The sequence below is a fragment of the Nasonia vitripennis genome, assembly GCF_009193385.2.
Source record: "Nasonia vitripennis strain AsymCx chromosome 2 unlocalized genomic scaffold, Nvit_psr_1.1 chr2_random0002, whole genome shotgun sequence".
Lineage (NCBI taxonomy): Eukaryota > Metazoa > Arthropoda > Insecta > Hymenoptera > Pteromalidae > Nasonia > Nasonia vitripennis.
The window spans coordinates 1,995,068-2,019,257 of record NW_022279608.1 but is presented as its reverse complement, the minus strand read 5'-3'; the positions used below and the strand labels follow the sequence as shown (position 1 = coordinate 2,019,257).

Here is a 24,190-nt window from a genome sequence, read left to right as displayed (position 1 = left end):
TGGCCATCTGAAGTTAATGTTAGATAACCTAAGTCTCTTTGGCTATTATTTTGCTGATTATTCATGCAGAATTGTATAGTGTCACCGAATAATACGCTGCGTCTCGGTAAACATGGTACTGTACCCGTAGAGGTCTGCTCTTCTCTATCTCGCCCGCGTTCGGTCTCTATAGGGCTCGATGTTCGCGACGCGTGAAACGGTTGCTCTCGCGCCGGCGCTATAGGGCCCAATACGCTAAATGTTAGCAATGGGACGTTCGTTGAGAGCTCGTAGGGGGGCGGCGGATCGTCGTACTCGCGCGCAGCGCCTGACGGTGGGAGTTCCTCGTCGGGTTGAACTATGCTTCTCTCAATGTAAATAGTATCAAAGTTCCCTCGAAGGAATTCAAGCAATCAATGTGCCGGTTTGTCGTGCGTACTGTAAACAGTCGCCGCTTTGTTTTTTCACCTCTGTTGTACTACTCTTACGTACTAATCTCGGTGTGTGCAGTTCCACGTATTGCCGAAGTTCGTTTTAAGAGTGTTTACGTTACTCGACCCGTGCGTTCGCGTTGATCTTCGACCGGCGTGGACACACGTGTCATCAGCTGTTTGTGAGCCGCTCGGCAATAGTGTCTCTTTGTTTTTTTCTTTATGGCCCGAGGTACGTTTGAACTCGCCCTCTGAGAATATGTTTTCGACACGTTGCGACCTTTCTCGACTTTGTTTCGTAGGAAATTTCCCGTTGTGTCGAGATTGCCTGCTTCGTGAGATTTTAACTTTTTCCGTTTTGCTACGATGTATTTGGTAATTATCTTATTCTAGCGCACGTATTTTTAAGATTATTTTTTGAGCTTTTTGAGCTCATAACTTGTATAGTTATAGAAATCTATACGAGAATAGATTTTTTGTAGCTAGCAATAGATATTCGGGCGAAATATTAGTTTTTTAATAGTTAACTAGTAGATATATTTTTAAGTTGGTAAGCCAGAAGTTCGTGTCGCTACAAAATTATTTTAGATATCCAGCCAAATACTCTACAATTTTTAACTTTACGCAATTTATTTTCATACACGCTCTTTCAATTTCACTCACACTGGTTGTTTCCTTTGTCTCGAGACAGCGTATTTACCGATCACAATATTCTTTTCTATCAATCCACACGTTAAAGGGCGCCAGTTTGTAACTTGGAGTTTTCGTGCTACCCCAGTTATAGTGCTGTCCCTTGCCCGAGGCTTGGCAAATGACCCAATGGTGCCAGGCACTCCTCGTGAGCGCCAGAGTCTCGCGACTCTTTGTTTCCCGGCGCGAGGGTTTTTATGCACGTGGTTTGCTCGGCTAGCTGCAGTCCCGGAAAACGGTAAGGAGAGAGGGCGGTTCGGAATAATAGAGACGCGGTTTATCAGACGGAACTATATATTCTTAGTAAATTCTTACAATTTACAATCGACTCGTTCAACTAGCTAAGATAACCCGTGAACAAAGGCAACTCCGACCAGCAAATACCCGTACACGAAAGATATCTCGCGTGACTTGCGCGCGTCTCAGGGCTCAAGAAGCAACCAGATCACACACACTTGCTCGCAATTTTCGCCTCTCACTCACTCACACGATTACGTCGCACACGAATTCCGCGAACGCCGAACGACTTATCCTAGAATTGCCCGACCACCTTACGCCTCGTGCGTCCAGGTGTCGGCGCCAAGTATTAACCTACGTTTTCACACAATAAATTTACACTTCCATCATAATCGTAAAACTCCTTAATCCTACACTTCGCTTATTACTCAAGAATATAACCCGTTAAGACGAGATAATCCTTTATTCGACGGAACACAATACAAAGAAATAAAGAGATAAAGACAGCGATCCGGAGGTAACTAACGCATACGCGAGATAACCTTTTCGTTCGCGCAATCGAACGTGGAACTGCCGTTCACTTGCAAGACGAATACGACCGGAGAAAGCGGAAAATGATTCACTGACCTTGAATCCTTCGGGAGCAGTCGGGGCAGGCGAGTGCCAGCTTGAGCGCTCGCAGCTCGCGGCCGCCACTCTGCTCTCCCTAGCCGCCGTACCGCGCTGATTGGTCAACACGTCGCGGCCCGACGGCCCGCTCGCTCGCAGCATTATCGGTTCACGCGCCGTTGCCGAGTCGCGCGGTCGCGCGTGCGCGCAGATAGCCCCGCGGACACGATGTCGAAACACATAGCTGCGAAATTCGAATTCTCGTAGCACATAGACAGCCTTTTACCCGCAGACAACCAAGATAACTCTGGACTGCGGAACCCGTAGTGACTCCCCATGCCCCGTCGTCAGGGCCCTTGACTCGGGCGGCATCTGTCACTACGAACGCGAGACGCTGTAGTTTTTGTTCCTGGCGTTCGTGCGGGCGAGCAGCCATCACGCTGGCCCTGCTGCATCAGACGATCACGTAGGTAGACCTCACGAAGGGCTCCGCCACCTGCATTGTCTTTCTTACGGTGCGCGGGCCGACTTGAACGCCCTGTCGAGGTGAAAGGTCGCTGCTGCTGTGCCAACGGTGCTCGTCGTCTCCTTGCATTTGCACTGCTCCTCTCTCGTCCTTCACTCAAAAAATAAACGACGCACTAAGACACGTTCACTCTCTTATTCACACAGGTAGCCTTGAGACACTCTACCCCGACCACGTCGAACGTCGTTGTTACACGGCGAAATTTTGCCGTGTTACAAAGTTAAACAATAGAATTTGGAATCAGTTGTTAAATTCCGGCTAAAACAGAAATCAATTATGCGTCTCGATAAAAATACTTTGCCTTTACAAGTAAAATTGTTTAAACTAACGCGGTTGATAAATTATAAGAATATCTACGCGATTTCGTTACAATAATGATTCGGCGGGTGCGGCATCAGTGTATCGGTTCGACGGCGGTATTACGGTTCGGTGGCGAATTTCGAGGTTAGGAATTCATTCGGGACGGTGAAGTCGTGTGCGCACGGTTACGCCGATCCTAATGCGTCGCGTAACAACGATTCCGACCGCTCTTTGTGCGCACAGGAACGGTCGGGATAGTGTCACGGTGTTTTGTGGTTATCCCTCGGATTTGTGGGGTCGTAAGCGCATGGCTCCACAAATCGTCGTCGCTTGTCTCGTTCTTCTCTTTATTCTGTATGTACACAGAGATAAAGCGAGTCGTGTGATGTTGGCGTAAGGCTGGCTTTGGAGATCAGGAATTAACCTTAGTTTTAAATAAATCAAAACGCGCAAAATATATCACCACGATCGACTTATGCAACGCGTATCACCTAATACGATTGACGGAAGCGTCTAAAGAAATTACGGCGTTTATGGTACCGGGCCGCGGACTCTGACAGTACACGCGTTTAGCTGCTCAGATTTCTCGGAATGGCTTCGTAGTATAAAAAAATCATTAAAAATTTCGCATCAATAGCATACTCACTTACTAAACTAACCTGAAAGGACGTCAAATTCGTGTGGAAAGGAGAGCACGATAAAGCATTCGAAATAATCAAGAGAATTCTTAGCAAAGCTCCTCTTTTACACAGACCAGATCCCGATGCCGAGTTTATACAGCATTGCGACGCATCAAATACAGGCTAAGGAAGCGTAATTACTCTAATAGTTAATAGTGAGAAAAAAGAATTTGCATACGTGAGCAGAGCATTACGAAAAAATGAATTAAATTATAGCATTACCGAACGCGAGGGCTTAGCGGGAAAATTTAGGATAGAAAAATTGCGACCGTACATCGAAATGAGTACTTTTACCGTAATAACAGATCACAGCCTACTACAGTGGCTTTTCAAAAATAATTATGATGGATATAAGATTTATAATGGAAGGTAAATTTTTGAAACTGAAAATATTAAAAAACTATGACAGTTAAAAAAATAAATTTAAAATTCTTAATTTAAAACAAAGATATTCTAAAGTCTTGTTATTTTATATTTCCAAATATATCAATTCGACATTTTCGTTTTGGAGATTGTTTAATTCTTTTCGAATTGTAATTTTTTACGACAACTCATGATACATTTATGATATCACAGATGTACTTATTTTAAAAGGAATAAAAAATTATTCTAATTCTGAAAGTTAATTAAATGTTAATCATATAGTTGCATTTAACAACATTTTAAAATTTTACTCGATTATTGATATGCAATCTTAAATAATATATTTCAATACTTTTTCTTGTTGAATTACAAACAGACACTGAATTTGTTTGTGGTATAAAGACAATGTAATACGAATTTTTTATAGTATTAACAAAAAAATGTATTGATGATAATCATAAAAGTTTTATTGATAGGCTGTTTCCAAATAAAGATAATTTACGCATATCTTTTTAACACGCACAGTATCAGACTAATTATTATGATTGCGGTGTTTTTGATATAGCTTTTACAGTTGCTATTGTATTTAATATTTGCCTATACAATGTTCCATTTAATATAAGTAAAATGCAAAAAACATTTGATTAAATCTTATTTTTCATAACTATTAGTTATGATTGATTCTAGCTCACCTGCAGATCTTTAATGCTTGACCTTTTCAAAACTGATTTAACTACATTTACTAACGTATATAGCGTAGATTTAGGCACACCTCAAAACCAATAATTTGAGTGTTTCATCGATAAACCATAAGATGACGGGACGGCAATTGTGAGTTAAAATAATAATTTCGAAAAGTGCAACTATCTTTTTTTCATGACTATTAGTTATGATTGATTCTAGCTTACCTGCTGATCTTTAATGCTTGACCGTTTTAAAACTGATTTCACTACATTCACTAGCTGAGAATATGTGGAGAAACTTTTGTCAGATATAAACATTTGACAATTCTTTTAAGAATTTCGTACATTTTTAAAAATAAATAAGAATTATAATACAAAGATACATTAAATTTGTGAGGATGGAGCCATAACTTATAGTTGCCAACATTTTACCATGTAAAAGATTTTTTTCAAACCGATTTCACACCCGTTTATTAAGTTTAACCAAACTTCTAAAGAAATAGCTTCGACGCAAACGACCTGTCGAGAGAATGCTACTGCAACGCGGTTATTTACCGCGGTTCTAGTGAGACTAAGTAGTTAAATATTGTTGCTGTATATTTGGCAAGCAGCAACAGCGTAGTATGGGCTTTCGTTAGGTGTCACGGGTACGCGAAGCTTGAGGCTGCTCAGGCTTCCAGCACTACCGATCTCCATCGATTGTCTGACGCGCCGCCCAGTAGCTGCTGCAGCTCTTGCTCGAGCACGGACACGCGGACTTCTTCAGCTTAGTTTTGAGAGCAAAGTGACGCCTGCTGAACGTCAAAGCGGCTCCGCGATTGTCGTTGCTGCGCTCCCTAGTCATGGCAAATTCTGCTGTACCGATGATATGTGCAGAGGCCTGATCAAGTTGGCGTCGCAGCTACTAATGTTAAGGTTGAAAGAGTTGTAACAGAGAAAAATCTTGTCGTTCATTGTTGGCTTATTCTGGAGAAACAAACGTATAAGGTCTCGGAGGAAGAGTATATAGTTACCGCTTAGAAAGGCTCTGGTACGAGTCGAACAACCATCTTCAGCCGTAGAGGTCGTGTTTGCAATCGCTAGGGTCATCGTCAAGCTTGAGCAGTCAGAACTCATAAAGTTGAAGACGAGCTTGTACAAAGGGGCCGTTGATCACACTATTAGTCTCGTTCTTGATATCGCAATCCAGTATGTCGGTGTGATTTTTCAATGTGTCCATTTTCCTAGCGTTCTAGTGGCTCTTCTCGTCCCCGAACTCGGTGAGATCGTTAACACAGTCGCATTCCGTCTCGAACTTGTTTCTAAGCTGCGGAAGATCAAGAGGAAAATATTGTAGTCCTTGGCTCATTTCGGTAAAACAATAGCGTATGAGCATGCGAAAAAAAAAACAGAACAATCGTGATCTTACTTATGAAAGAGCTGTTTCCTCTGCCTCTGTATATTGCGTTCTCACGTCGCAGTCAGCATATCCTGGAGCGATTGACCAGTGTTCAATTTTCAGTCCATTGATGTGAGCCAAAGGTTCCGAGACGTTCCCAGTTGATATAGAGTACGCTACTGTGTTTACTCTGTACCAAACATGCACACGTCGTGTATGTTATACTTACGCGTGAGCTTGCATCGCGTCCTGGCTGGCGCTCTCGGCACTTATTAGACACATTATAATTCTTATTGAGCGGTACACTATCAAAAGCACGAGGGGTTTTCAGCAAACGTATAACCCCGCACACGGACTGATTTAAAAGAGTTCAATTATATAGCAAGTCTTCATACCCGTACACCGACAAGCTCCGATACACCGGACTGTTTAAGGCTGTGTTTTATGTTTACACCGTTACACGAGTCCGGATGCACGCTGCAGCCGCGTGAGCCTCTTTCAGCAGCATATAGTCACAATCAACATCTAGCCTAGAAAATCAAATCCTTGTCTCTCACATATTCTTCATAATAATGCTTATGATCATAAGAAAGTTTTCATTAAAATCTTTAAGATACATTACCCAAACATAAGCATCTAAGACATATCAGACAAGAAATCATTCGAGACAATAAAACGCATTTAGGTTATTTAGCAAATTCAAAGTATAATAGGGTCGCGCTGCTTCCCAACGGCACATTGTATCAAAACGTATACTTGCTATCGGGGCGATACCGCGCCTCTTGATAAGTTTAGCTGTTAAAACAACTAATAATTGTATTTATAATTTTGAAAGAATCATACTGATGGATGAGTATAACAATGACATTGTATATTCATCAAATTAAAATAGCAAAAAAGAAACTTCATTTTAACAAAAATTTGATTAAAACGTATAGTATTTTATAATACTTTATTGATAATAGATCAAAATATAAGATATTATAAAATACACAGATAATAGATCAATAGATAATTGATTTGTTTTTTTATAAAGCCCATACTTATTAAAATGGAACTGTCACATTAACGTTGAAGTGTGAACTGTATCTGCGTTAAATATTTTTTCAAATGTATATTTTCGAAAATGGATTATTCATTAATTTATTTCCAAATTACCCCTTAGGAGTACTTCAGTAAATGTATCATTCTGGTCACTTCTTGTTCATTTTCGGTATATTTCAGGTTCAATGCCGGTTATTTTTGGTCACTCCCAGGATATTTTGTATTTTTTCCGATTACTTCCGGTTCAATTCTGGTTCACTTTCGGTCTACGTCTTGTCTACATTCGTTTTACTTCTGGTCAACTTTCGATTTACTTAACCCCTAAAGAGGGGTAGTTTTGGGGATGAAGTGAACTTATAGCCGGAGACTACCAGACACGAAAACGGTTAAACGCAACAAATAATAATTCGATGAGCGACGAAGCATCAAGTAGTAATTGTTCGTCTAATAACAAAAATGATAAGACCATTTTTTATCACAAAAACAAAGTAAATGTATAGTCTGAGAGAATGCAGAAACTGAAATATGTCCACGATAACGCGCAAATTAAAATCGAAAAAAAGAAAAATGCGCAAGAAAGCGATTATAACAAAATCAAGCGCGAGCATATTTTTGAAATAGGCTAGTTAGTCAGGAAGAAAAATAAAATTCTGTTGTCAGCACAAAAAGACAATAATGCAAAATTAGCAAAGTCATATATAGGTCCATTTGTAATTAGCGAACGGAAAGGAGAAGATGTATATAAACTGCAAGACACCAACGAAAAAAATTTTTAAGCAGCTCGTGTCACGCAAAAGAACTTAGAGAGTACACGAGCAAAAAAAGCACGAAGAAGAAAAACTTAAGAAAACCGGCAACTCTGTATCGGCCGACGAGCCCCCTCTCCCCCCACCGAGTGGCCCTCTGCAGCAACACGTGTCGGCGCTAGCTCAGCGTCATTACCTACAGACTGCCGAAAGGAGACAGACGATACATGTGCTCACAAACAATGGCCGACAATAATTCGAGTGAGTCTTCGAGTGACAAGAAGATCGATCTTAAAAGAAAACAATTTCTAAAAATGCTTACTTAAAAAAGACAAGAAGGAAAGTGAAAAAAAGCCAAAAGGCCAGTCAGATCAGTTCTAATGTCAAAAGTGCAGTGAACGCGCAGCTGAGCAGCAGCCTGAGAGTCGAAACGGCAGGCGCTTAACAAAGCGCAACAACCAAACAAAGCTAGCGCAGTCGCACGTACTTCCTCATAGCACGACAACAGCTGCCGCGGCAGATTATACGGCAACGTTATCTAATGTCACAGACGCATACGTCTGCAACGCGAGCTGCAAGACGAGTCAGCGATAAGAGTCCCCCAGGTTACGGGTAGCATCAACGTTGTGATGAACCGCACAGGCATAGTCAAACCGAGGAAAAACAAAGCTTTCTACTAGTGATTTTCTCAGATCCCTTGAGAGCGAGTGCCTATAGAACTTGAGCAAGTAAAGAGAGACTAAAAGGCTTTAGTCCGCACGAGTTTTAAGTGCAGTTTCCAATCCAGACTCGGCGTAATCCATACTTCAAGGTTGCACGCTTTAGCGACGAAGTCGAGGGGCACGTTGTTGACTGTTATTTTCTGGAGATTGTTGGTATCGATTCTAGTGACGTAAGATTGGCTCCCAAGGATCATGATCTTGCATTTGGCGAGATTTAATGATAATCAGTTTTAAATAGCCCAGTCGGATATAGTCTGGGCATCCGCTTGGACAACCGACAGGGTCTGCTCCAGTCTACATGGAAAACAGTGATAGTAGATCTGAATGTCATCCACGAAGATCATGTGCCTGGGAAACTTGAGCACATTTGGCAGGTCGTTAATGTAGATTGCGAAAAGAAGTGGGCCTAGGACGCTGCCTTGGGATACCCCGGAGGCCGCCCTTAGCTATTCTGAGATTGAACCACCCTCGTCGATAACTGCCTTGGTCAGACAGGACGCTAAAATCCAGCGAAGTGCCCTGTCATCAACATTTAAGGCTTGTAGTTTTTCAAGAAGTTCCGTATGAGGTATACAGTCAAATGCCTACGAAAAATCAAATAGGACAAGGACCGTGAGCATTCTCTCATCTATCGCGCTGCGGACGTCATCAAGAAAACCTAAAAGGACGGTTTGAGTACGGTGCCCACGCCTGAATCCCGCTTGACGGCTGTTCAGGAGATTGTGAGCTCAAGGAATCCCGAGAGTTGGGCATGAACTAGCCTCTGTAAGACTTTGGACGATTCTGGGAGCTGGGTAATGGGACTTGTGCCCGTCGAGGAGGCTATTTGTTTAGTTTTCACCGGTGGCATGATAAGCACTTTTTTTTGGGCCGATGAAAAAGTCGCGTTATTAAGGCTGGCGATGCATAGGTCCGTAAGGGGGCCAAGGAGCTCTGGCAGTGTTGATTTAAGCATTGCAGCTGTAATGTCGTCAACGCCGGATGATTTTGACGAGGCGTCGAGGACAGCTTCCCGTACTTCTGCCTCTGCTACTGGCCTAAAGTCGAAGGTGCCCTTCAGGGCATGTCTTAGGGGCCGGTCACAAGAAAGCTGGAAATCATCTTTGGTTAGGGGCAGGGAGCGGTTTACCGTGGCTGCGTAATGCATGTTTAGTGCATCAGCGTTGAAGTAACGCAGCGGTAAGGGTGACTGCGCAGGCTTGACTCGTAAGAGGTTCAGACGGTCCCAAAGGGCCTTCTCGTCTTTAGCTTTTGCCAGTTTCCTCTCAATAAATGGTTTTTTGCTGTATCAAGCGCTTCGCAGACTTGGGCTCGTATAGCTCTAAATCTTATACATCTTTGTCCAATCCTGAGTCCTTGGCGATCTCGTAAACCGCGTCACGTTTTTTCATAAGCGCTTAAATACCTGGAGTGATCCACGGCTTTCTCTTAGACGTTAGAGAGATAGCTCGGAGTGGCGCCACCGAATCGTAAGCGGAGATGAGCGCACTCGTTAGCTGGGCCTGAAGCCGGTTTGCGTCAGCTGGACATGTTCTTAGCGTTACTCCTGACATCGGTTGTAAAGTGGTTGATAAGGAAGATATTCGCCGCTTGAGGCGCTGGGGCCAGGGGTGAGAGTTTGGCGCGGAGCTTCGCTGTTAAAGCTGCAGTATTGACGCGCTATAGACAGCGGAATTTAATCTCCTTTTTCTGCGGAGGTGGTTTAGATAGCTTGTAGCCGATTTCTGTGAGGTCGTGTCCTGCTATAGATGGGGCTTCTGACTTTTTGTGATTTGTGACTAATTCTGGATTGTTTGTGATGAAAAGATCTATCAGCGTGTTGGGTCTGGACTGGGGTTGAGGCACTCTTGACTTCAGACCTTTCTGTGGAGGCGGCAGGGCGCATGTCGTTTCGTTTAAAAAAAAAGGCGAAGGAAGAGCCGGAACAGACGGGAGTAGAGGTCATGGAGGTCGATCCCGGACTTAATACGGTAAGCGCAAGATAGATGCGGGTAGCGGTGCTCTCGAACAAGATAGCTGATAGGGGGCAACGCAACAGTGTGAGCAACATGAATGGTGCTAGATCTGTACCGGACACCAGCATATAATTCACGTGGATCAATCTGCACCATTGCCAGAGCACCTTGGCCGTTCTGGCTAGACGTATACCAGGGGTGCGTACAGGTATTTGCCTAATTAAAGAACCTTGGATTTACAACGGCAAAATCGCAGACGTAAACGTAATAGGTACACTGATCAGCGGCAGCCCGTCTCGGCTAGAACGTGTCTTATTGTGTAGAGGGGCTTTAGATAGAGACGGTGCCAAAGCACTGCTCAAGGGATGTACAGCTAAGGTAAGCTACAAGGGTACCGAAGGTGAACTGAAAGTCATTATGATTGCAGCAGCATACTTTCTTTATGAGAAAGAGTGCCCACCAGAAGAAATGGTCGCATTAATTAGAGAATGCGAAGCCGAAGGCACCAAGCATATAATGAGTTGTGACGTGAACGTATGCCATACATGTTGGGGCAGCACAGACTGCAATCCTAGAGGAGAAAGTGTATTGGAGTTATTAGCAACAATGAACATGGACTTTCTCAATACGGGCAGCAGACCCACTTTGCGAAACGCCGTTAGGGAGGAGGTCATAGATATCACCCTGGCCTCCAGGAACGTGTGGTCCGAGGTTATGGACTGGAGAGTGTTAAAAGAAGTCTCTATGTCGGACCACCAACACATCGTGTTCAGACTTATTGGCGGACAAAGTACACTCGGTCAGCTCATAAGGAACCCTAGGAAAATAAACTGAGTAGGATACAGAGAGGAACTTAAGGCTGAGATCGGTAGCTTCCCTGTCACATACGGGACAGCAGAGGACATCGATTACTGTAGCAGGATTCTAAGGGACATAATAATAAGTTCTTACAAGAACAATTGTGAACTTAGGCTAAAGAGGCAATCGAAGGGCGCTCCCTGGTGAAATAAGTTACTGGAGAAACGCAGGAAGAAAGTAAGGCGGCTAAACAACTGGTCCAAGCACACGAAGAGAAATAAGGACAAATGAGCGTATAGAGCGGAGCAAAAAGAATATAAGAAGGAGATCTAAAGTCCGGGATGAAGGGTCAGAAAAGATACTGCAAAAGCCGAAGCGCGGTATTAGACACGGCCAGGCCGTGCAGTGTCCTTTAACACCCGAAGAAGCCACTGACGGAATCGATTAGATTAGTAACGGAGGACTGGGCAAAGAATGGACAGGAGGCCCTAAAGGGCTTGATGGAAACCCACTTTCCAGACTTTAGGAAAGGAGCGAGGCCAAAGGCCGTTCAGCAGATGGCATGCGGAGAAGACTGGAGACTGGCAAAACGGGTAACAGACAAGGCAAGGATGATGCGGGGCATAGGGATGTTTAAGCTCTACACGGTGGAGGTCCGGACGGCATTTTCCCAGGCTCTGCTGCAACAGGGCATAGACGTATTAGTCCCAGCCTTGGAGAAATTGTACAGAGCCTGTCTGGCACTAGATTATGTGCCGAAGGAATGGGGAAAATTGGGCTTTCCTGCCCAAACCAGGTAAGACACATCACGCGGTCGCAAGGAATTTCAGGCCGATCGGCATGACCTCGTTTTTACTTAAAACTCCGAGAAGGCTGGTTAACAGATATATCAAAGTGTCATCACTAGTCGAAGCGCCGCTGCACAGTAAGCAGCATGCCTACCAGATAGGAAAGTCAGTGGATACAGCGTTGGTGGACGCGATTCGCTTCATTCAAAAGGGTATGAAGATGACAACAATTACACGACCAGTTAGGCGATTTCAGCAGGTATAAAGGAGCACGCAATACCAGCAACTGTCGCTAGGTGGATCAGTGTTATGCTGAGGATCAGGACGATAGTGGCTGCCTGGGGAGCGTACTCTTGCAAAGGAGTGGTGAGAAATGGATGCCCACAAGGAGGGGTGCTGTCACCGATACTATGGTGCCTGGACAGCTTGCTCTGCATTCTGAACGAGGCTGATATAAACGCACAAGCATATGCAGACAACATCGTCATCCTGATTAGGGGGGACGACGAGGACGTGCTGGCAGGTCTAATGCAGTTCACACTGGGCCTGGTGGAGAAACAGTGTAATAAAGTAAAACTGGGGGTTTACCCCAACAAAGTCAGGGTCATGCTGTGTACGAACAGGTATAAAACCAAACTGATGGAAGGGCTTCAACTCCATGGAGTTTCCCTGAAATTGGTAAAGGAGGTCAAATACCTGAGAGTCACGCTCGACGACAGACTTAACTGGAGAAAATATATCAAAGATAAATGCGAGAAAGCGATAGGCACTTTCTAGGCCTGCAGGAGGGCTTTTGGCAATACCTAGGATCTAGAACCGGATATAGTGAGATAGCTATATGATGCAATCATAAAACCAAGACTTACTCATGGGGCACTAATATAGGGCCACAAATGTGAGTTGAAAACTTACACAGGGGCACTAGACAAGGTGCAAAGATTGGTTATGGGAGGAATCACGGGATCCATGCAAACGACACCTACGGTCGCCATAGAAAGACTGTTGGAACTCTCTCCACTAGGCAAGGTAATAAGGGCAAATGCGTGCAGGACGTTCTGTAGAATAGCAGAATTAATGAACTGTTTGGATTTCAAGGATGTGGCACTTCTAGAACAAGTAATACCGCTAATGGAGGAAAAAGATTGCGACAGAATGTCGGATAGAATGTATTTCTCTAAGCCGTTTTTGATCGTAATCCCAGAAAGGGAAGAATAAAAGACGGGTTTACACGAACTCCTCGAAAACAGTGTGGTGTGGTTTACCGATGGCTCAAAAAATGAGAACGGTGTAGGAGCAGGTGCCTGGAAAAAGGGGGACACACAAGAATTTGTGTATTCGCTCGACCACCATGCTACGGTTTTCCAGGCAGAAATCAGGGCCATTACAGAAGCTGCTAAATGGCTGTTGGACAGAGCAAAGAACTGTAAGCTTCTGCTCGGATAGCAGGGCAGCTCTTATGGCGCTAGACAGTATCAGTATCTCCTCAAAAGAGGTACTAAGCTGCAGACAGGCGCTGGAATCACTGACAGAACATAACGCGGTGAGACGGGTGTGGGTACCAGCACACTCCGGCATAGTGGGTAACGAAAAGGCGGACAGGCTAGCAAGTAGAGCCGCGGACGGCATTCGAGCTAGATAGTGCACAGTCGCTGTCCCCACCTGCGAGGTTAATAAAAGAATTTAAGACTGGCTCAACTTGCAATTGAGCGACGAATGGATCAATGCCAATGGGCTAAGAGAGGCTAGGGCCTTGATGGGCAGCAGCGCGAGCAGGAATAGGTTAAGGTTGGCAGATTGACGGGACATTGGAGGGTAGGATAACACCCGTGGAACCTGGGACTAAGGGACTCCGGAAGCTGCAGGTGGTGTAAGTACGAAGAGGAGACCACCTCTTACCTTCTGTGTGAATGCCCAGCTTTTGCAGGGACAAGACAGAGGGTGTGGGCGGTTCCCATGTTGGAAGCTAAGGGCAAAAAGCTTTGCATCAATTTGCCGAGTTGCCGAAGTTATGAACAAGGGTTTATAAAGTAATTACTAATTATACAGGAGGCACAGCACAATGGGCTTCGCCTGAGTGCTCGACCGGCACGTCCCCGTGCAGGGACCGCCGCAGTTCACCTCTACTCAACAGACTAAGACTTGTTATGCTGATTTTCCATGATTCCTAAGCTGGATTTTTTAGCAAAAATATCAAGGAAAGGAAGGCCTGTAAATTTTGGTATTATCTGGTTCAAACAATCCGATGGTGATAAGTTTTTTAATTGCTGGAAAATACAACATGAGATCTTTAGGAGGTTTAAGATCGCCAAAACTATCAAAATAAATCACTTCAGGACCACGTTTGCGATAGCAAACCCAGCGAGTGCCTCTATTTTGAAAGTCGTCCAAGTTTACCACTGCTGTTTCATTATGCCATGGACCATCGGGTGATAGATTATTTCTCATGAAAACACCTCTGAAATCTGAGATTTTCATCATATGAGCATATTTTTTTAGATCGTAATCAGTCAGTGCACGATTTGGCAAAGTTAAATCGAAGTTTTTATTTTTTCTACTGACTTGATGACCACGACCGATATGAGGTTTCATAAATAATCCCATTCCAGTTTTATAGGGCTTAAGATGAAGACCTTTGCCTAAAGCAATAGCTTTCATGGTCTTATTATGCCTCTTACTTTCTTCATGATTTTTCTGCGCAGCTTTAGCATCATTAACTGCTTTAGCTATTCCAGCAGCGCCTCCTGCTAGAGCACCGGTTGCACTTAGTCCTGCGAACAATGGAATGAGAAAAGGAAGAACTCCACCAATTTTTGATGGAAGCGGCAGAACACGTGGAACGATAACTTTTTTCTTTCCACCTACACTTTTAACAGCTTGACGTGCACCCTTCAAGGCTGATTGAATAACCTTGCGAGAACTTTTACTTGTTGACATTGATTTTTTAGCTGCAGTCACTAACTTATTAAATTTCAGTCCCATTCCAGTTTTTCCTTTTAATTTCATAGCATTGCTAACAGCAAAAGCAAAAGCTTTTTCGCCAAGACTAGAATCCTTAGCTCTGACACGTTGCATAGCTTCCTCAGCAAGCATCTTGTCAGCAGCTTTACGATCTCCGTTTTTATCGGAGTAAGCTATGTCGTGTTTTTTACAAGCCTGATCAAGCGGATTAATACCAGGACCTCCTCTTTTCATTCGCTTTTTCAATTTAGTTCCGGGACCGCAGTATTGATATCCAGGAAGATGCATTTCAACAGGTAAGTTATTGATAACTTTATCTAGCAATCCATAGCCTTTCGGCTGTTTCTGAGATTTGCGTATGATCATCTCTCTTCGAGTGTTGATTCACAACTGACGTTCATGGTATAAAACGACCGTTTATATTTCGAGAGCTCAATGTTATATTTGACTCTGTTGAGTAAACATGGATTTTACCGAGCAGAACATCAAACTCCCTGTCACGAATTTTGATTTTGGAAAAGAGAAGAGAAAGAAGCGTCATGGGGAATTACTACCAGATAGTATACGAGCAGTATTCTGTGGTCCATCAAACTGTAGAAAAATAAATAGTTTATTGGCTTTAATTACACACCCCAATGGTCTTAGGTTTGAGAATTTGTATGTATACTCTAAATCCTTGAATCAGCCAAAGTATCAATTTCTCAAAAATGCCTTGGATCCGATTGAAGGAGTATCATATCTTCCGTTCAGTGAGCATGAATCTGTAGTATCCCAAGATGAAGCCCTTCCAAATTCAATAATGATTTTTGATGATGTGGCATGTGAGAAGCAGGATAACGTCAGAGCATTCTTCTGTATGGGGAGACATAAGAGTGTAGATAGCTTCTATCTATGTCAATCTTATTCTCATATATGAAAACATCTCATTAGAGATAATGTCAATTTGTTAGTAATTTATCGACAAGATGATGTAAATCTTAAACATATCTATGAAGATCATGTGAATACCGATTTAACTTTCAACGAATTTCGGAATCTTTGTTCTGAATGTTGGAAGAATGATAGATATGGATTCATCGTTATTGACAAAGATAGGCCGATGAATGAGGGTAGATACAGAAAAGGATTTGACTGTTTTGCAATAAAAAAGGAATTATGAGTTTCAAACTTACAGTTCAGTTGTAGACATCGCCACCTCAGCATGTCAGACTTCGAGAAAGAGAAGAATGTTCTTAGTGAGCTCTTGCGAGCTCGTGAGGCTATTACAAAAAAATACACTTTATTAAAACAGGAGAAAGATGATTTTGAAAAAGTCATCGGTGATACTCTAAAACCAGTCATCACACCACTTGAGAAACTTGTTAAGATGAAAAGTGAAAGCCCACTACAGCAACCATCCAATCACATTTTGGATCAAAACAGCAGTAAAAAAATGAAAAAACGAATGAGAATCGATCGATCGAGTTTGCTCAATGATCAAAATAAGAACAATAAATCAAGTTTATTGGATTATACTGTTTATGATTATGATGATGATGATGATGATGATGATGATGATGATGATGATGTTTATAACATAATAACCAATTCTACATTTAGATCCGCGAGTGGAAAAAATGTATCAGCTGAAGACTTTTTATCATTGCTAGATAAAAGCCGTAGAACGATTGATAATATAAACGGAGTGCGAAAGGTTGATGAAGTGTATATGATTGGTGATTCAGAAATTGAATTTGATGATAAATATGTCAAAGTCAGAAATGAAAGTTATCCTAAAACGAGTGGACTGATGGGATTGCTATTTAAAAAATATCCGGATGATCTTCTTCTGAGCTCATCAGATCGTACAAATTATCGCAAGATTCTGGAAGCAACAAATGCTCATCGGAAAAAATTCAGCAAAGATGAATCTATACGAATGTCGAGAAGTAATAAATATAAGAATATTTTAGCACCAATGTTCCGCAGCACTCCACGTAAAAAGAACAGTAGCAGCGGAGGAGGACTCATACCTAAATATAAAATAGCTAAGAAAAATTCTTCCATTGATCTCGTCTACTGGGATGATCCAAACGAGCTTACTGAGAGACTTCGACTATTGATTGCCGAACGATCAGCTGGAAATAATAATCACGACAATGAAATCCAGTCGATTATTGAGGAATTACGTGAAGCTGGGCATATATATTGATACGCAACTTTCTTCTTTGCATCAGTACTACCATGAGTCTCGATGTATTTGGAAGAAAACTTGAGGGCTCGCAAGTGAGTCGTGGTCCTCCAGGCATTAGTTTCAATTTTACACCGGACGGTGATTTTGATTTAGAAAACAAGCGACTTTGCAACCTAGGACCGCCCAATCCTTCAAACGATGCAATCACATTGCATTCACTGAAAGTTATTCTACAAACTGAAATAAATTATATAGCTGCTAAAATTGCTGGAATTGGTGAAGTTATAGAAGAATACAAGCAGCAAGTTGAAAAACATCAATTGGAAGTGAATGCAAAATTGCGTTATCTTTATAGTACAACTCTTCGCAATTACTCTGGTGTTGATTATATAATTGAAGAAGTGAATAAACAATTAAAAGTTCGTATAGACGAATTTCCAGATGGATTTTCATCTACTGTAAAGGAAGATGGAACGTCATAGAGTAGCTGAAGAGCTGCACAAGCCAGCACGACGGCGATACAAGAGAAGAAAATATGACATACGTAGAATAGACGAGACTTGGCAAGCTGATCTTGTAGAAATGATACCATATTCTAAAGAAAACAAAGGTTTTCATTACTTACTGTCATAGATATATTTTCAAAGTATGCATGGGCCGTGCCAGTCAAGTCAAAGAGTGGTAATGATGTTACTACAGCTATGAAGTTAATACTAAAAGAAGGACGAGTACCGAAGAATCTACAAACTGACCAAGGAAAAGAATTTTACAATTCAATTTTTCAAAAACTTATGAAGAAGCATACACTTAAACTCTTCACATAGTAATCTTCATGCAAGTATATGCGAAAGATTCAATAGAACATTAAAAAATGCAATTTGGACAGAATTCAGCAAACAAGGAAGCTATAAATGGTTGGATATTCTACCTAACTTGCTCAAAGCATACAATTTAAGAAAACATCGGACAACAGGAATCGAGCCTGAAAATGTTACACTAGCAAATGAGCGAGAAGTCAAGAGACGTTTTCCAAATGAAAAGTCGCCAGTGAAAAAACCGAAATTTAAAGTAGGAGATAAAGTACGAATAAGTAGGATAAAAAATGTTTTTGAAAAAGGTTACACGCCAAACTGGTCAACGGAAATTTTCACAATAACGCGAGTTGTAAAAACAGATACAGTAACTTACCATCTCAAAGATTATTATGATAAACCCGTCTCTGGCGGCTTTTATGAAACGGAAATTCATAAAACTATGTATCCGGAAATTTATTTAGTAGAAAAAGTTTTAAAGAAAAGTGGTAAACGCGTATATGTTAAATGGTTAGGATTTAGTGACAAGCATAATAGTTGGATAGATAAAAATGAGATTGTATGAATTATTCAAGGTTCAAATAAATACGAAAGCAATTGTTATTATATTTAATAATGTATTTATTCATGTAAATTGCACACAAGTTTGAACAAATAAATAAATAGTATTTAACAATTATCAGTCTTTGTATTTCATTATTTTAGCATGTGGTGAACTTAAAAGAAGTTCTACCCTGATATGTTATAAATAAACTAAGTTTATTTGCTGTGTTAGAGAGATTATTGAAAAGTTCTTGATCTTTCAAGATTGCTGATGAGATCTTTTCTGGAAGAAATATTTGAAAGCTGTCATCGATCTCGGCCACGATCTTCGTGCCGAATCTCGTCTTTACTTCCTTGAGCGCAGTCACCATGTACGCATGATCTTTTTCTAAGTCCGTGGCTTTCTTCTTGGGTAAGAAATCGCGCTCAGCAATTTTGTTAAGTGCAGATAGATCCATTCTGAAAAGTAAAAATATAAGAATTTGTATTAGAGAAAATACTTTCTTTGAGAAGAAAAATAGTGAGAATCAGCTATGAACTTACTTGGAAATGTTAAGTGAGTCTTGGTTTCTTCTCCAAAGGCAGGTAATTTTCAAGCTCGATTGCTCGAATGTGCTCTTCACCGTGCTGCGTCGGTTGATATAGCCCATTTCCCACCATGATGTCTGCCCCTTCCATCGCCTCTTGTAGAATATCCCTTCTATCGGAAGATGCCCCCTCCATTGATGGATTCCATTCGTGCATTAGCTCCTCACAAACATCGTATTCGATAATGATTTGTTCACCTGTATCGCCATAAAGTGTCACCCCCACTCGTGCTGCACTGTTTTCATTGGTCACTTCGTTCCCCCTCTCCATTGCTCTCTCGCTTTCTTCTTCAGTATTGGTCGCTTCATACCCCTTCTCCACTTCCATCTCCCCCACTCTTTCTTCTCTTGTATCAGCCATTTTTTCAACCCCCTCCATTTGAATTACAGCCAGCGCCATCTGTTCCTCAATAATTCGGTAATGACCCCAAGGCAAAGTGTCTGTGCTATGAGGTAATAAGTATCTTTTATCATCATGCGGACTTAGTGCTATTTTATTCTGTTTTTCAGTATGCACTACATGCAATTTAGAGCGAATGTTGCACTGCTGACGTTTAACAATAATTTGTTCTTCAAGACATTTTGGATAATCTTCGAACGTGATTGTTTTCTTCACAACACTCGATTTTATGCCTTTGGCTTTTTTCACAGTCTCAGATCTATCTATCAAAATACTATACATTTTGCTACGTAAACCAATAAATTCCGTCATAATCTTGCCACAGTATTCATCTTTCATTAATCCAGGCACTTTTTTATTGACACGCGGGATTCCAAATTGATTGTTCTCTTTGTAATCAGAAGTATCAAATTTGTGCAAGTCTTCTTTCATTATTTTATACATATCCACGTCAACGACTTCATATATTAGACTATCTGTGTCGGTGTAAAGGAGTTTACATTTGTCCCCAAGTCGACGCTTCATATATGAATAATGAAAATCGTATAACAATGTTTTAGACAAATCGAGAATGCAGAGACCAACGTATATTGGTTTTTTAATTGTAATACTTGTTCTCTTTAGCTGTATAGCAACCAAATTTTCATCAAAGATAGCACAACTATGAAAATTTGGTTGAGCTATACGTGCTTCTGCTCCATATCGACCTGTAAATTTATTCACTAATCGCACATCAACGCGAGATCGTTCTCGCTCGATGCACTTACCATATACTGCATTAATTAATAACTTGTAGAAAAGCTTTTCAAACTCATTCTTAGCCTGCTTTCTCTTCTCTGTATTAAATTCAACATATGGTTTGAGCCAAGGCTTCTGCTCAAAACTCAGAATCCTATGTACTTTTTTTTAGTCGAAGTCCATTATCTAATACCTGTTTTAACGCAAGATAATGAATGATATACCTTTTCTTATCGTTCAAAGTAGTCAACAGTTTCTTTTGCTTTGAGCCAGGGGGTGTACGATGCTCTGCACAAAAAGGCAAATCTTGATGATGTATTTCTTCAGGATACTCTAAATCTACTTCAGCAAAGTAGCCCGTATCAGAGTCTGGTGGTGCATTGAAAAAATTTGAATTCCTTTCATATTCGATCCATTTGAATTTTCCCACTGGTAAATACTGCACCATAGCCCATCCATAATGATTATTAATATCAAAATATAAGAGTGTCTTCGTTTTCTGATTCTTATCGTATGATGGTCCCATGTACGGATTGTTCGCCTTAGCATACCGATTGCAACATTGACTTATTCCTCCTCGAATGCCTGCTTCAATAAAGATCAGCATATCTATATCTGTAAGAAGCTCCAATTCCACTTTTGTCATTTTTAGAGCTGCTGAAAATGTGAGACCTGGAGTCGTGTAAAAGTGTGCAGGACATAAACTATACGCTTTCAGAGATGTCTCTCGAAAACTTTCGAAGACGTCAGCTAATAATAAAACATCTGTTTTCAAGTACAAATCTGAATATTTACCCAAAGTTTTTATAGTAAACATATTCCATACTGTAACAGCATGGTGATAGTCTTCGTCAATAATATGAGAATCTGTTAGTTTATTGTAAAACTCATTCTTCTCTGGCAGTTTTGTAGTCATCAACTTATCCAATCGATCTACGAAATCATATGGAAATATACCTTTTCGTCTAAGAAGATTGATTTGTTCATCTGTAAATCCATCATTTTTAAACTCATTTACTGCTATCGGCACGGTTTCCAAATATGATGCAAGCTTTTCCAACGATGATGGTAAAAAACGCCATGAATCTATAAATCTAAAACTGATGTCACAGTCATCTATATACTTCGTAAATGAAATATATTTTTCTTTATTGTGAGGTATCAGAGATACTCGTCCATTCATTATTGTAGAAGTAGCAATCTCTTTCAAAATGAAGTGTCTGTCATAATTGAGGTTATGAAAGATAATCGGCACAAACCTCGAATCCTTGTAATTTAAATTGCATGAATTGTGAGCTGCACGTCTGAAACTAAATAGAAAAAAAAGTCTTACATGTTTTATAGCATTTAAGTTAAATATTTGTATACATTAAAAACTAACGTACCGTCCTGTTAGATGACAATGGTCTCGTACTGCGAGTTCTTCACTTTTGATAGGCTTTCGGCATATATGGCAAACAGATGACGTCCGAAAAGATAATTCTTCTAGATCTGTAAGTCTCATTGGTTTTGGATTTTTGTAGAGTAGACCAATCTTTTCACTAATTCCTTTCAGTTCTCGAACAAACCATTTTGCCGGTGTCTCTTCATCTACATTTTCTTGTCTGTATGATTTATAAACAGATAAACTGTCATCGAAGCTGCACTTTATATAATAGCCTATGCTATATGCTTCATGAAGCTGAAAAGCATTTTCATTTTCAGTAGGCTTTAACAAACATTCAAAATCTGCATAAATAACAAAAGGAACTTTTTCACTTTTATTGTAATCTTCAAATTTAAGAATGTTATTCTTAAAGTCGGGCAAATTAATTCGACATTTATTTAAATTTTTGCAATCATTTTCGTGCATTTCCAACCTTTCTTCACAGTAAAATATTTGTAAACACCTTTCGCAGTGGTATGATTTTACATGAGATTTACTTAATTGAGTGCTTAAAAGTCGAGACAGATATTTAATCCAAACGTAGTGGTATTTAGGCAAACTTCCGCCATCATCATGATTATTTTCTTCCTTTTCATCTATGTAAAAATCTTGAATGAGGAGTAGATTAACATGTTTTTCTTTCTTTTGTAATATGGCATGGCGATACTTCGAACTTTGCATTGTACTTTTTTAATATGTATACATTTATTGAAATATCATTTAATTTTTCAAATTTCGGAACATCTTTGAGTTTCACTGGAAATTCTATATCACCAAAGTTCAGCTCGTTCTCATACAAACGATATTGATTAACTCTATTGGGATTAGTTTCACTAGGGTGCAATGCTGAAAGTATAGCATACTTGAAACAATGATTATCATTATTACGAACATTAACACATGCCTTTTCTTTTCTATAAACTTTGGAAGTGGAATGAAGGAACTCCCCTTGATTGGAGAATATTTTTTCATATTGAAACACAAACTGATAATACTCGTCAGGGTCCAGCCAGAATCTTTCTCCTGGAATTCTTCAAGCTGGGTGAGAATAGATTCTTTGATATGATCCTTGAACCATTCTTCCAAATTCGTTGACATGAATGCTGTAACACTTTCACTTGTAAAATATTTAATGTCTGTCGTTTCCTCGCCATTTTTTTGCATAGAAAATTCTGCGATAAAGTCAGAATTTATTTTTACAGCGTTATATTCCTTCAAGCAATCTTCTACTTTAACCTTGAAGAGCTTTTGCGCATCGTTAAAAAAACTTAGAATGTCTACATGCTTTATGTTTACAACTACACCTGTTCTAATTCGATTTTGAAACGCTGATTCTACATCTCGCCACTCAATTCTAGCTTCAGTTTCTTCCGATTGTAGACCACCTCCTTGCTGAAGATGTTGTTGGAGTTGAACTTGCACACATGAAAGATGTGTCATACAAGTTTGATATTTCTGCTTTTCTCCTCTTGCAAGATTAGCTTTGTCGATTTTTTCGTTCAATTCCTTTATTGTGGAATTGCACATGTCCAGCCAATAATGAATATCATTATTGCTCATTTCATGTATATTTCGCAAAGTATCACGCACTACTTCAACAAGGCGTTCAAAAAGTTGAAATGAAGCCATATTTACTTTTTCACTTAACACTCACAAAACAGAATTGTATAAAGAACTAGTTTCGTGTACTGTTGTAGACGAAGTCTGCTCCTCACAGTAAAATTTCTTGCTATATATAGACGAGACCACGAAAGAAAAGGAGGACAATTTTAGAAACTACCAATGAATAGGAAGTTTGACAAGGAGAAGGGATATTTTCTTGGGAGGGGATGAATTTTCTATTTTTAGACCAATGAGGTCTATGCTTCTTTTTGACAACCAATTGTGTGACAACCAAGGTGGAGTTTCTTCTTATATAAGCAGGATGACAAAATTCATCTGTTCATTTACAATAAATTCGTCTTATAGAACTAACTCTACGAAGCTGCAAGATGACTGCAATGTGTGAATACAAAAAGATGTTTCAAAATACCATACTGAAATATCCGGAAGAAAATGTTTATATTGTTGACATACAAGGATTTCAAAGAATTGCTGCGGATACTTTCATTTTCAAGGAAATTAGTTTTCTCAACATAAGAAAAACAGCTTTACCAACTGCTTACCTCTTCAAGTCTCCAATGCCGTGGGAAGAACTTACCGAGGAAGAAAAATGTATGATACATTGGCTAGAAAAAAGTCACCATGGAATTGAATGGAATTCTGGTGACATTCCATACCATCGACTTCAACATGTCTTACAAATCTTTACATGAGATGTTAAAAAGATATTCGTTAAGGGAGAACAGAAAGCACTGTGGTTGAAAAATTATTTGCCGAATACGTAAGTATTTATACATTCCTTCAGTTCTTTTTTTTCCTTGCTTTTAATACTTCAATTTATCCACATTTTTTTCAGTCTAATATGTAATGTCGAAGATCTTGGATGCCCTCCGCTCGAGAACATAAAAAGTAATAAAAATTACTTTTGCTTGCACCATTATCTTTCTATTAGAAGAAAACCATCATGTGCCGTCCATAATGCTCTTTCAATAAGAGCATGGTTATTAAATTATTTGTCTGAA

At 40.5% G+C, this 24,190-nt stretch overlaps 1 protein-coding gene across 16 annotated transcripts in view; it reads right to left on the bottom strand.

Annotated features, from left to right (window-relative positions):
* LOC100680429 (protein unc-79 homolog) overlaps window positions 1-24,190 on the bottom strand; it is a 2,400,004-nt gene that overhangs the window by 1,054,116 nt on the left and 1,321,698 nt on the right. The gene's annotated exons all lie outside the window — the stretch shown is intronic.